At 49.1% G+C, this 13,885-nt stretch overlaps 1 protein-coding gene across 1 annotated transcript in view; it reads left to right on the top strand.

Moving 5' to 3' along the window:
- Window positions 1-13,885, top strand: part of TLN2 (talin 2) — a 467,299-nt gene that overhangs the window by 62,444 nt on the left and 390,970 nt on the right. Inside the window, exon 2 of the mRNA XM_017869077.1 lies at window positions 5,022-5,163. The gene's annotated coding sequence lies outside the window, so the exon portion shown is untranslated. The remainder of the gene's footprint in view (window positions 1-5,021; window positions 5,164-13,885) is intronic.

Raw genomic sequence — 13,885 nt, 5'->3', positions numbered from 1 at the left:
ATGCTGGGTATTAAACTCCTTGGCAGCAGGAAAAATAACATGTCAGAGAGCATTAGTTTTCAAAACCTGAAATGAAGTGGCTTAACTCATCAACAGAAGCCCTGGCGATGCAGCAAGTCTTAAGAGGAGGGGACCCAAATGGATTGGTGAGTGGTGTGGGGAGGGGTATCTGGGGCTATAATTCCTCCATGCGTAGATCTTGAAAAGTCTTATGCATGACCCAGATCTTTTGTTTCTAGGGGAGGGTCTTTGTCAGAGTTTGGTCCTGATGCTGAAGTGCTTTCTTCCTGTTCCTCTCTCCTCTGCTAAGATCCTTGGGGCTGCAGTAGTTACTTGATAGCCCAGTAGATGAGCTGGCAGAGGGCAGGAAAGTTGAACATTCATGTGCAGCACCTTTTGCATCAGGACTGCTCTAGTGTGGAGAATCACTGTCCCCCCGGGGCCAAATTCCCCTTTAAAAACAGGCTGGGCGTGGTGGCTCATCTTGTAATCCCAGCACTTTGGGAGGCCAAGGCAGGAGGGTTGTTTGAGCTCAGGAGTTAAGAAAATAAATAGGCCGGGTGCGGTGGCTCAAGCCTGTAATCCCAGCACTTTGGGAGGCCGAGACGGGCGGATCACGAGGTCAGGAGATCGAGGCCATCCTGGCTAACACGGTGAAACCCTGTCTCTACTAAAATACAAAAAAACTAGCCAGGCGAGGTGGCGGGCGCCTGTAGTCCCAGCTACTCCGGAGGCTGAGGCAGGAGAATGGGGTGAACCCGGGAGGCGGAGCTTGCAGTGAGCTGAGATCCGGCCACTGCACTCCAGCCCGGGCGACAGAGCAAGACTCCGCCTCAAAAAAAAAAAAAAAAAAAAAAAGAAAATAAATAAAAATTGCTGGATGTGGTCTGTAGTCCCAGCGACTTGGGAGGCTGAAGTGAGAGGATTGCTTGAGCCCAAGGAGGCTGAGGCTGCAATGAGCTATGATCAAGCCACTGCACCCCAGTTTGGGTGACAGAGCCAAACCCTGTCTTTGAGAAAACCACAACAGAACCTTGGCCAAAGCTATGCACAGAAAGGACAAGAGAAAGTTGGCAAGTAGCCATGTTTCCAGGCTTGGCGTTCACAATCAAAAGTGCATGGTTCCCTGATTTTCTGTCTTCACTTTCGGAAATCACAACTTCCCCCTTGCTTCCTTCTTGCTGTTTCTTCTTTGTCCTGGTTGTAAAAGAATTTGGGCTCCTGGTGGAGTTCTGCCACTGTCACTCTCTTGCTCACAAATCTTCAGTAGCTCCCAGTTGCCCCTGTACCTGGACCCCAACTTACTCTCCTAATGTTTTCTACTGTCTCCTGCAGAATCTCTCCTCTGGCTTCCAGGCTCTCTCAGCTTCCAGGCTGACCTCTCAGTGTGGGTCTCAGTAGAGTCTTCACCTTTTGGCTTTTACTCAGACTCCTTGCCTGAAATGCTCTTCTCCCCACCAACCACTAGATCCTACCCTTGGATGGAGTATGAGCGGGGAATTGTTGCTTGTGCACTGGAGTGTGATATCTGAAGCCTAGCAAGGAGGCAAATCCAGAAGCTGATGGTGTATCCGAGTCACCATGTTTATAGAAAGCTTATCCTTTCGTTAACTTGGGCACGGGTTGAACTTGTATGTAAATACATATTCAGCATAGATAGTCCCCTGTAGGAGATACAGTGGGGATTCAGCTTTTTTTTTTTAACCTAACATCTATGAGTATTGCCCTACATCATTAAGTGGCCCCCATCCTGTGTGTGTGTGTTTGAGATGGGGTCTCACTTTGTCATCTGGGCTGGAGTGTGGTGGCATGAACACTGATCATTGCAGCTTCCACCTCTTGGGCTCAAGAGATCCTCCTGCCTTAGCCTCCTGAGTAGCTGAGTACTAGCTCCTGTGTGCTACTATGCCTAGCTAGCTAATTTTGTAGAGATGAGGCCTTGCAGTATTGCCCAGGCTGGTCTCGAGCTCCTGGGCTCAAGCTGTCCTTCTACCTCAGCCTCCTGAAGTGTTGGGATTATAGGCATGAGCCACCATGCCTGGCATATATATAGATATATCTATATATATCTATATATCTTTTTATTTTTATTTATTTTATTTATTTCTTTTAGCTCAAATGTTGTTTCTCCGTTCTTGTTCTTTTAATGTTCTTTTAAGCTATGTTCTTGTTCTTTTAATGTTCTTTTAAGGGATCTGAGGATCCCTGCCTTTACAATTGCCTGGAGTGGTCTTTTTTTTTTTGGTAGAGATGAGGTCTTGCTGTGTTGCCCAGGCTGTTCTTGAACTCCTGACCTCAAGTGATTCTCCTACCTTGGCCTCTCAAAGTGCTTTAGTGGATTATAGGTGTGAGCCACTGTGTCTGACCTGCCTGGTTCTTGCTAAATTTGAAGATTCCTGGGCACTACTGCAGACCCAGAGCAGAGTCCAGGAGAGGACCAGGGCACACGGATGTGATTCTAAGGGCCATGTGTACCACAGCCCCACTGCTAGCCCCTGGAGTCTGCAGACTGCCCCATGTGTCTAGGGCATGGTGTGAGGGGCTAGTTGTGGCAGTCTGGCCAGGTCAGGGTTGGGTGGGCAAGTAAGGGCTGCCAAGGAGAATCTGGATTCTTTTTTTTTTTTTGAGACAGAGTCTTGCTCCGTCGCCCAGCCTGGAGTGCAGTGGCCGGATCTCAGCTCACTGCAAGCTCTGCCTCCGGGGTTTACACCATTCTCCTGCCTCAGCCTCCCAAGTAGCTGGGACTACAGGCGCCCGCCACCTCGCCCGGCTAGTTTTTTGTATTTTTTTTTTTTAGTGGAAATGGAGTTTCACCATGTTAGCCAGGATGGTCTCGATCTCCTGACCTTGTGATCTGCCCGTCTCGGCCTCCCAAAGTGCTGGGATTACAGGCTTGAGCCACCGCGCCGGGCGGAGAGAATCTGGATTCTTAAGAGAAGTTGACTGGGCTGGGCTCGGTGGCTCACGCCTGTAATCCCAGCACTTTGGGAGGCTGAGGCGGGCGAATCACGAGGTCAGGAGATCGAGGCCATCCTGGCTAACATGGTGAAACCCCATCTCTACTAGAAATACAAAAATTAGCTGGGCATGGTGGTGTGTGCCTGTAGTCGGAGCTACTCAGGAGGCGGAGGCAGGAGAATCGCTTGAACCCGGGAGGCAGAGGTTGCAGGGAGCCAAGATGGTGCCATCGCACTCCAGCCTGGGTGACAGAGTGAGACTCCATCTCATAAAAAGAAAAGAGGAATTGGCTCCACAACCCTGATTACCTGGCCAGGGATTGACCAGGACTGTGGTGAGGGAGCCTTTGCTGCTGTCCTCAACTAGCTTTTGGGCCTTGCAGAGGTCCACGGGCTTCAGGAATGCTTTCTGCCCTTGACTCTGTTTTATCTTTTGATGGTACATATCAGAGCCATGGCTAGAGTGCCCCAAGTCTTGTTTTGTGTCAAACACCCTCCAAGGCAGACGACCTGCAGTTTTAGATCATATATTTATGTGACATGATGCCTGCTTAGGGGTCTCCAGAGTCAGAAGTGGGGTGTGTGTGTGTGTATGTATGTGTTGATATTCTTGGGCAAAGGGTGATTCTAACTGCAGAGACCATGCGTCCTCCAGCCCCGAGGCTTCCCTGGTGCCTGTGGAGACAAACTTCATTGCCTATGGGGTTCTGGTCCTGGATCGTTTCTTAGAGCTGAGCATGAGGTGATGCCAAGGCCCTTAGGATGCACCAAGGGTGAAAGAATAGTGGGCTTGTGAGGGTGCTTCTGCAGGGAGCCCCGAGGCCTAGACAGACAGGAGCCAGGCGGGCTTGCGAAACGTTCTCCCTGGCTGCAAACCTGCTCCTCCCTCTGCCCTGGCCTTCCTTGCATTTCATTTGTATCCTGCTGATTTGATTTCCTTTTGCATTGTGTAAGGTTCTCAGTAGATACCTATTCCATGAAGTTAGAGATGAAGTAGACACAAGAGAGGGAAAGAGCTGGCTAAGCTGGAAATGAGAAGGAAATCGAAAGTTTAAGAACACATTGTGGAAAAAATAAACATAACATAAAATTTACTACTTTAACCATTTGTAAGTGTATAGTTGAGTGGCATTAAGTACATTCACATTGCTGGGCAGCATCACCACCATCCATCTCCGTAACTCTTTCATCTTGTAACACTGAAACTGCCCATTACATCCTCCTTCCCTCTAGCCCTTGGCAACCACCAGTCTACTTTGTCTTTATGATTTTGACTACTCTAGGTCCTCAATCAGTGGAATCATACAGCATTTGTTTAAGTTCACATTTTTCTGTGTCGATATTTTGAGTAAGTCCAATAAGTTAAGAAGGGGAGAAGGGACTTGATCTCCTTTGGAGGCAGTCCTCCTGCTCTCTTCTGCCTGCCCTTGTTGCCCAGAGTGGCGGGGTCAGTGTACTGCTTTACCTAATCCTCTGTGTAGAATGGGCTGGCAGCTGGAGGCTCTCGAAGTTTGCTTCCAGCTGTTCTTGGGATTTAGTGTTTTCTCTGGAATGAAGATAAAGCAGGGTTGCCAGATAAAATACAGGCTGCCCAGGTGAATTAAATCTCAGATAAGCAGTCTATCATTTATAGTGTAAGTATCTTCCAAAGATTGCATGGGAAATACTTACACTGCAGAATTATCTGTGGTTACCTGAAATGCAAGTTTAACTAGATTTCCTGCATTTTTGCTTGCTAAATTTGGGTGATCCAACGGTGAACACACAATAAAGCAGCTCATTGGTAAAAGGGCATGCAGTTGGCTAGAAAGAGTTTGAGAGACGGGTAGATTTGATGGTGCAGAGAGAGAGGCCATTTGGCATTGTCAACCTACTCTTTTTTTTTTTTTTTTTGATAGAATATTAACTTGGATCCTAAAAGCAGGATTGGAAAGTAGCTACATAGACTCCTGTCGTTTGTGTCTTCAGAGAAACAAGCAGCGAGTACTGGCTAATGAGAATATGATCTGCACATGGCAGGTGCCAAAAGTGTGCTCTAATACAAGACCCTTTCTTCCTCTGCAGGTGCTGGGCTACCTGACTGATAGCAGGGACTGAAGGAGGGCAGTTCTTGAAGAGTTACCCAGATCCAGCTGCTTATCTGCCCCGGCCATGGTTTATGTTGCTGACTGATTGCACCAGCTGCTGAGAGGTGGTTTTAAGTAGTGTGAGTAATTGAAAGTTGATTCCAAGTTTCCCTCTTGTGCCTTCCTGTTTAATGAACAGTCAGCTGTCCTCGAATTTATTTTGTGGTGGTACTTTGAATCAGCCCCCCGTGTGAGAATTCAACAAAAACACAACGGATGCAAAGCGTCTGCCCTGAGTAAGTCAGGCCAGCGTTGAACCCCTCTCTCTGTGTTTTCTGTGTGGCTGGTTTTCACTTACCTCCTCCCCTTTGGGTCTAGGTTCCTGTGACTGGTTTGCTTTCTCCTCGGTGTTTTGGAAGACATAAAATGATAGTTCTCAGGGTTTGCAAACAGTGTGAGCCCTTCCTGCAGCTGCCGGTGGGTGGGTGGATAAAAATCAGTTTCACTGCTATTGTCCACAGGCCAGGCCCACCCCCAGGTGCCAGTGGCTGACCCCTGGCCACCTGTGCAGGAGTGTGAGTGGCTGCCTGCTACAAGGGCCTCTGTGGCTCGGAGGAGATGGACACATGTGATGCTCCTTTCAGAGCAGTGGTAGACATGGTAGGTATTTTGGGGTTTTGAAGCCCTAGCATTTAGTGGCTCAGTTTGGCCTTTTGCTTCCCCTAAGGGATTCTGTGATGTTTAATGACTCAACTCGGATTGTACTCCGGATGTTTCTTTTCCACTGATGTCAGTTTATAGAGCAGTCCTCCAGCAAATGTTTGTGCGGGAAGGAGGCAGAAAGGGAAGGAAGAGGCGAGGGGGCACTTCGGGAGGCCAGGCCCTGACGTTTTAATGCCCAGTGCTTTTGCTTCCAGACTCACTGGAGGGGTCTGGTTGGGGCTTGGATGATTGGGGCCTGAGGGCCGTCTCATGCAGGGCTGCTGGTTCTCTGGCTGGGTTCTCTGTGAGAACTTTGGGATGCCAGGTGGGGGCACCCTCATGGGGTATGGGATTATTTTTAGGTCTGGTCATTATTATCTGGGATTATTTTAGGTCTGGACATTTAGGTGGGATGTCTGGCAGATGCCTTAGAGCACGTGTTTCAGGAAGTGGGGTGCAGCACAGGCCCCTGTGCCCCATCCCTTCTGCGGGTCCCCCTCTGGCTCGTCTCCCCCTCTGGCTCGTCTCCATAGGAGTTCAGCTTGACACAGGGGGTGAGGGAGAGGGCAAGGGCATGGGCAAGAGGGAGGGTTTAGTTCTGAGCAGATAGGTCCAGTTCCTTAGTTTGCCTTAGACACTGGAAAACTGGCTTCTTTCATTCAGCCCTTTAGAGGAGTGGCCCAGAGTAGCCTAGCAGGGACTGAACTCTTTCGGATGGCTTCCAGAGCATTCTTCCCAAGACTGCCTTCTGCCGACCCTGTGACATCGGGGCAGGTGGGGAGAGAAGAGATAGACACTGTCATCCCCCCAGTCCCAGGTCCCTCCACACAGCTTATTCCTCACTTTTCCTCCCCCTGGGGGGCTGGCAGAATCAAACTTGTGAAATACTGGACACAGGGGTTTTGTGGTGGGCAGTTATGTCCGTTACTAAGCACAAGGAATTTGAGCCAAGGAGGGAGAAAAATAAATAACTGTTTTTAAAGGAAACCACTGTATTCAATGGACTCCCCTTTTTTGAGGGTTTGTCGTGGGCAAAAGATTGTGGTGCCTCCTGAGAGTGATACAGAGGCAGTGAGTCCCCGACTCTGCCTGCAGGAGTGTGTGGGTCAGCAGTATTGCAGTTTCCAGGTCAGGAGAGAGGTACCCGATGGAGGGGATGTGATGGGGAACTCGGGAAGGGGTTCCTGGAGGTGCACTTCAGCCATGCCTTCAGCAATCTGCAGAATGTCAAAAAGCCAGTGGGAGATGATGTTCTGGACAGGAGAGACTGAATGAACCAAGACCAAAAGATGGGACAGCACAGTGGGAGAAAGGCAGATAGCACAGGGGTTGTTAAAAGACTGGGGCGCCACACTGTATGGGGAGCAATGTTTTTGTTTGTTTTTTTAACCACTGGCCTAGTGTCGGTTGTGAGCTGTCTGTTGACTTTTAGAAAGAGTAACCTGTATCTCGTTCCTCCTCATGGACTTCTGCGGTTACCACTATGCCAGAACACTATTCTGGAAGGCCTCCAGCAACCCTTTGGTGGCCAGATCTCACAGTTTGTTCCCAGGTGCCCTGCTTGGGGCTGCCCATCACGGGTCACTGCTTATCATCCTCTAACACCCTCTCTCCCTTTTGCCTCTGGGACTCCATATGCCTTGATGGGCTGTTTTCCAGCCCCCCTCTGCTATCTCTCTTGACTCTGACACACATCTCCATTCCCCAGCATCCTGACCTCGGAGCCATTACCCCTCCACCTGTTCCCTGTGCCTGAGCTTTACGTCTCGGCCAGGTGCGGGGAGTCTGGCTGACACTTTGGTTTTGCAGACCAGTGCAGCTGGCCTTGCTCCTGGGGGTTAGGGGTCTGCAGTTGTGAACCCCAGAAACCCAAAAAACTGAAATTCAATCTACAGACATCTATTAAGAGCCTACTGGGTGACAGAGTGAGACTCTTAAAAAGAAAAAAAAGAAACTTTGACCCGGTGTGGTAGCTCACGCCTGTAATTCCAGCACTTTGGGAGGCTGAGGTGGGTGGATCACAAGGTCAGGAGATTGAGACCATCCTGGCTAACACGGTGAAACCCCGTCCCTACTAAAAATACAAAAAAAATTAGCAGGGCGAGGTGGCGGGCGCCTGTAGTCCCAGCTACTCAGGAGGCTGAGGCAGGAGAATGGCAGGAACCCGGGAGGCGGAGCTTGCAGTGAGCCGAGATGGCGCCACTGCACTCCAGCCTGGGCGACAGAGCGAGACTCCCGTCTCAAGAAAAAAGAAAAAAAGAACCTTATTGGATCAAGCCCCCAAGGGGACAAGTGACAAGTGACAGCCCTGGATCATCTGGGGAGTACCTACTGCTTCTCCAGCCTTCCTTTTCTAAGGTTCTCTTCACTGGAAAGCTCTGAGCCGGATCTACATATCCAAGAAGGCCAAACTCCTTTTTGTCCTTTTCTGTAATCTCAAGCTTCTTATCTCTCTCAGCCTCCTACTTCCTAGCAATTTGACAAAAGGTGAAAACCGTTTCCTCAGCTCTTCAGAGCTACAGCAGTAGCAGCTGCAGCCTCAGCCGCACGGAAGGTGGAGGTGCTCTTGAGTGAGTCCTCCCCACCATTTAAAATGCAGGGTTGGACCTGAGGGATTTGTGTGTTCCCTGAGTATGTGTCTTGTGCAGGCGACTCTGAATTTGATACCCCTGTCACATAGCCAGTGCCTGAAAACCCTGAAATGATTCTTGGTATTCATAATTCACATTGGGTAGGCTTAGGTAGTATTTATAGCACTCACAAGACAAGCTATTGCCAAAGGAGGTAGTGACACTTATCAGGGCCTATGTAGGAGACACAGAGCTGAGTAGACTCTTTCTCTGGCTAATTTTAGATTCCCAGTGTTGAGGTTGGGAATGAGGGCTTGTCACATAGTTAGTATGCTTTCAGAGACTCTGATCTCCCTGAGACTACAAGTATAAAGGTTCTGTGGCCATTTCTGTTTCCTGGGGCTTACTGTTCCATCCGTTATCTCACTGCACAGGTTCTCCCTGGCGCTGTCCCCTTCTGCTGCCCTGTGACAGAAAAGGGGGGGTTCAAGGCTCCTTGACATTCTGACATTAGGCCACCAAGCTGTGGGATGGGGAATTCAGGGTGGGGGAGAATTTGACAGTAGGGCATCATGCCTCACAAGCTGCTTTTTACAACCTGTGAATGTTTGACACACTGTTTAGTTTGCCTGTGGGGGCCTGTCTACTCTTGGTCAAGGGGAATCTCCCTGGGGAAGGTGTTAGCTCAGGTTGCTTTTGCAAAATGCTGTGGACTGGATGGCTTAAACAATAGAAATTTTTTCATGGTTCTGGAGGCTGGAAATCTGAGATCAGCATGGTTTGGTTCTGGTGAGGGCCTTCTTCCTGGTTTACAGGCGGCTGCCTTCTGGCTGCGTCTTCACATGACAGAGCGAGAGCGTGAGAGCGTGTGAGCATGCGTGCACAAGCAGGCTCTCTGGCATCTCCTCTTAACCGGGCACTAACCCTATCATGAAGGCTGCACCGTCATGACCTCACCTAAACCTAGTTATCTCCCTACGGCCCTGTCTCCAGCACCATCCCCCTGGGGGTTAGGGCTTCAGCATAGGAGTTTGGAGGGGACATGATTGAGTTCATAGCAGGGGTTGTTGGAGATTTTCAAACTGCAGATTCTTTAAGGCAGAGGCTGGTGACTGCAGAGGAACTGGGTCCCATCTTCCTTGGGGGTCAGACCTCCAGTGGCCGAAGTGCCTTTTCCAGTGACCCAGGGAGAGTTCTTGCTGGGAGAGAGGGACAGCATTCTGGTGGCAAGGCAGGGAGCTGGCTGCTTTGTGTTGGGGTTTTCCATGTGTCTAGATGATAAAGCCACGGCCAGCAGGGGAGGAGTGCAGGAGGATGTACAGGCAAAAATGCTGCACCTGTGTGGGAGCTGGTTGGCAGGTGAGGGAGTCCTGGGGGCTGGAGGGAGCATGAAGTCCCCATTCTGCCCACTTCACTGCTCAGCTTCAGGTTCCCTCTCCTGTGTCACCTCCTGCAGTGAGCACCTAGAATGGATTCCTGCGGTTTTTCCTTTGTGTCATTTGTCATGACTCATTTACCTTGTGTAATTAGCCATGTTTTGGAAGTTTAGGATAGTTTGGAAGCAACTCTGCCAGAAAACTGGAAAAACAATTTTTTTCCGTTGACAGTGACCTGATGGTCAGGTCTGATCAATGGTCCCTCATCCACTGTTGTTGGGCCTTGGCGTCTCTTTCTTGGGATTCTGAAGTTTTTGTATGAGTCAACAATAGAGCCTCTATTGCTGGTGCCTCTCGGAGCGCCACCTTTGCAGTGGCGTGGGCATCTCATTGGTGGGAGTGAGGGCTTATGTAGCGATGGCCAGTGGGGACAAGGCTTACTCGTGTGCCCAGGCCTTTTTTCCAGTGTCTCTCCGTGCTAAGGGTCAGGTGGGGTCACCCTCCACCCCTGCCGCCTGCCGCCTCTCCCTGATTCCTTGAGATGGGTGTTAGAAATAGTACATTTGGAATCTTTCACATTGGTGACTTGGCTCCTTGTGCCTTTCCAGTTTCTCCTTCTGAGCTGGGCCTAATGAGAGATGGCACACTGATGACTTGTTAATAAAGAGGTGTTGCTGGTTGGTCATGGTTTTTCTTTCTTTCTTTTATTTTTTTTTTAAAATTTTTTTTTTTTTGAGACGGAGTCTCGCTGTGTCACCCAGGCTGGAGTGCAGTGGCCGGATCTCAGCTCGCTGCAAGCTCCGCCTCCCGGGTTCACGCCATTCTCCTGTCTCAGCCTCTGGTGTAGCTGGGACTACAGGCGCGCGCCACCACGCCCAGCTAATTTTTTTTTTGTATTTTTAGTAGAGACAGGGTTTCACCGTGTTAGCCAGGATGGTCTCGATCTCCTGACCTCGTGATCCGCCCGTCTCGGCCTCCCAAAGTGCTGGGATTACAGGCGTGAGCCACCGCGCCCGGCCTTGGTTGGTCATGGTTTTTCTTTGCCATTCCTGGAGTGTCTCACAAACCTCTAGGAGGGAGAGATTCCTCTTGAAGATACTTAATTAAGAAGTATCTTCTTGAGGGGGCAGCCTGGGGAACATGGCAAAACCTCATCTCTACCAAAAAAAAAAAAAAAAATTAGCTAGGTGTCATGGTGCACACCTATAGCCCCAGCTACTCCAGAGGCTGAGGTGGAAGGGTCACCTGAGTCCAGGAGGTTAAGGCTGCAGTGAGCCATGATGGCACCACTGCACTCCAACCTGGGCAACAGAACGAGACCCTGTCTCAAAAAAAATAAAAACAAAAAACTCAAGGGCGATGCAGGGCTTGAGTGCGACTCTCCTTGCAAGTCCCAGCTTGCTTAATCAGCATTTCTTCCTTTTTGCATCCCTCTCCTACCTCTGCCCTCCTCTCTGGTGGCTAGAAGACCTAAGGAGGGGAGGCTATTAGTGGCTAAACCTCTATTTCAGGAGTCTGCTGGTTTATATGGCACTAACTCTATGTGAAAAGCAGTAGAATCTATATTATTATTATTATTATTTTTGAGATGGAGTCTCACTCTGTCGCCAGGCTGGAGTGCAGTGGCGCAATCTCAGCCCACTGGAACCTCCGCCTTCCGGGTTCAAGTTATTCTCCTGCCTTAGCTTCCTGAGTAGCTGGGACTACAGACGCCCGCCACCACGCCCGGCTAATTTTTTGTATTTTTAGCACAGATGGGGTTTCACCATGTTGGCCAGGATGGTCTCGCTCTTGACCTCGTGATCCGCCCACCTTGGCGTCCCAAAGTGCTGGGATTACAGGCATGAGCCACCGCACCCAGCCTTTTCTCTCTCTCTCTTTTTTTTAAGTAAAATGGATATCAGTTTGTCTGCTCTTGTCTGCCCTGTGAGGCAGAGTATGAATAGGATGACAAAATAAGAATGCACTTTATTTTGAAAGGGGTTGTGTCTTATAAATCAGTAACGATACCTTTATACTATTCTCCAAGCCCTGAACATCCTAGTCAGTTAAAACTTTATGACAGAGGAAAATTTACTGGAGTTTGAGTAGGAAAGTGTGCATGCCTATGTGTATGAGTGTGTGAATGAACGCGAGCAGGTGTGCTAGGCAAGTCAAGTCTGAACTTCTATTTTTCAGGTTGACAACATCCAACCAACACTTGTCTGGGCCCTTTAGTTTGAGTTGAGTCTTAGTAGGTGTCCTGGGGCAGGCTTTAGGTTTTTTTCTTTCCTCCTGCTGAATGTGATCCTTTTCCAGGGGCTTGTTTTTTGGGTCACATTTGGCTTGGGGCCACTTAGTGTCTGAGGTCCTAAGCTTTGGAGTGAGCCAAAGCTTAGCCAAAGCAATTGCTTTGTTACTCATGTAGTATTTTGACCTTGCCTCAGAGAGGATTTTCCCCTTGAATGATCAATTTTCATGACATAACTTAAAAGGAAGAAATTACTAGAAAGAGGCAGCAGGTCAGCCATGATTGTTCTTCTCCCCCCTCTGGTGTGATCCAGGACCTCAACTCTGTAGGCTCTGAGCAGAGTTGCGGCTTCAGATGTCTGCCCAGGTGCTGCCTCAGCCTCAGGCAGTGACATTCCTACCACCTGTTTCCGTTTAAAGCCACTAATATTTATCGGGACCCACACTTTCTAGGGCTGCAAAGGGGGAAGAAGATTGTAGCAGCCAGCCCTGTGTCCTAGCAGGTTTCAGCTTCCGGCTGTGTTCGATGTGTTCACACCTCACCCGCATAACTAGCCACATGGTCTTGTGCAAAGATGCAGGTGTTGTGTGCTGCTCATCCAAGGGAAGCTCTATGTCAGGTGCCAGTCTTCGTGATGGACAGGAATCTTCAGCTGGCTTTACTAAGAAAAATAAGAATTCCATGTTTATTTCAGACATGTTTTCTCTCTTTGCAATGAAGTTTTGTTGAAATACAGCATAGAGAAATGAACACAAATCATAAATGGATGATTTGATGAATTTTCACAGACTGAACTCACCCGTGTTACCTGCATCCAGCTCAGGAAATAACCCGATTAGTACTTCAGAAGACCCCTGATACCCCTGCTGGTGCACCCACCGCCTTCCCGCAGTCATAATCTTGACTTAGTTTTGCTTTTTTTTTTTTTTTAAAGACAGAGTCTCGCTTTGTTGCCCAGCAGGCTGGAGTACAGTGGCGCAATCTCAGCTCACTGCAACCTCTGCTTCCTGAATTCCAGCAATTCTCCTGCCTCAGCCTCCCAAGTAACTGGGACTACAGACGCACGCCACCATGCCCGGCTAATTTTTGTATTTTTTAGTAGAGATGGGGTTTCATCATATTGGCTAGGCTGGTCTTGAACTCCCTCGTGATCCGCTTGCATCGGCCTCCCAAAGTGCTGGAATTACAGGTGTGAGCCACCGTGCCTGGCCAGTTTTGCCTGTTTTTGAACTTAATATAAATGGACCTGTCCAGTGCATCCTCTTGTTTCTGGTTTTGTTCAACATGATGTTTGTGAGATTTGCTTCCATCTTCTCTTCGTGTGAGTTGTGGGTCTGTCATTCTCGTCGTAGTATGGTATTCATTTTGTTCATATTATGTATCTATTCTTCTGTACATAGGCATGTAGGCAGTTTCCAGACTCTGGCTGTGATGCTTAGAGCAATGTGAATAATGTTATTTATGCCTTTGACACAGATGGGGTTATACCTAGACGTAGTATTTAGATGTGTTTGCTTTGCTTCCTAGTGCATTCATTTATTGAGTAAATAGTTACTGAGCATCACGGTGGGCCAGGCTCTGGCTCAGGCCCTGGAGTGAGAGCAGAAACCAGGCAAGCAAGGTGTAGCAGAGGGAGAGGGGTAGCTGTTCTGGATGGTCTCTTAAGAGTCGACATTTCAGCAAGGGCTTGAAGAATGAGAGCAAGGCTGCCAGGTAAAAGGCGTCTAGGGAAGAGTACTCCATGCAAGGGGAAGAGCACGCACAGGAACACTCACAGAAATTGCTGCTGGCTCAAGAGTGTTCAGCGCAGAGTGACCAACTGTTGGCCTGACCCTATCCATGCTGATGAAGTCATGGCCTGGGACATTTAATTTTTCATTGTTGGAGTCAAGTGGAAGGGCTATGTCTGTCTGTACTTTTTTGTTGTTGTTTGTTTTTTGAGACAGAGTTTCGCTCTTGTTTCCCAGGCTGGAGTGCAATGGCA

Source organism: Rhinopithecus bieti, unplaced genomic scaffold, assembly GCF_001698545.2.
Source record: "Rhinopithecus bieti isolate Rb0 unplaced genomic scaffold, ASM169854v2 scaffold_4908, whole genome shotgun sequence".
NCBI lineage: Eukaryota > Metazoa > Chordata > Mammalia > Primates > Cercopithecidae > Rhinopithecus > Rhinopithecus bieti.
This window is presented reverse-complemented; position numbering and strand designations above follow the sequence as displayed.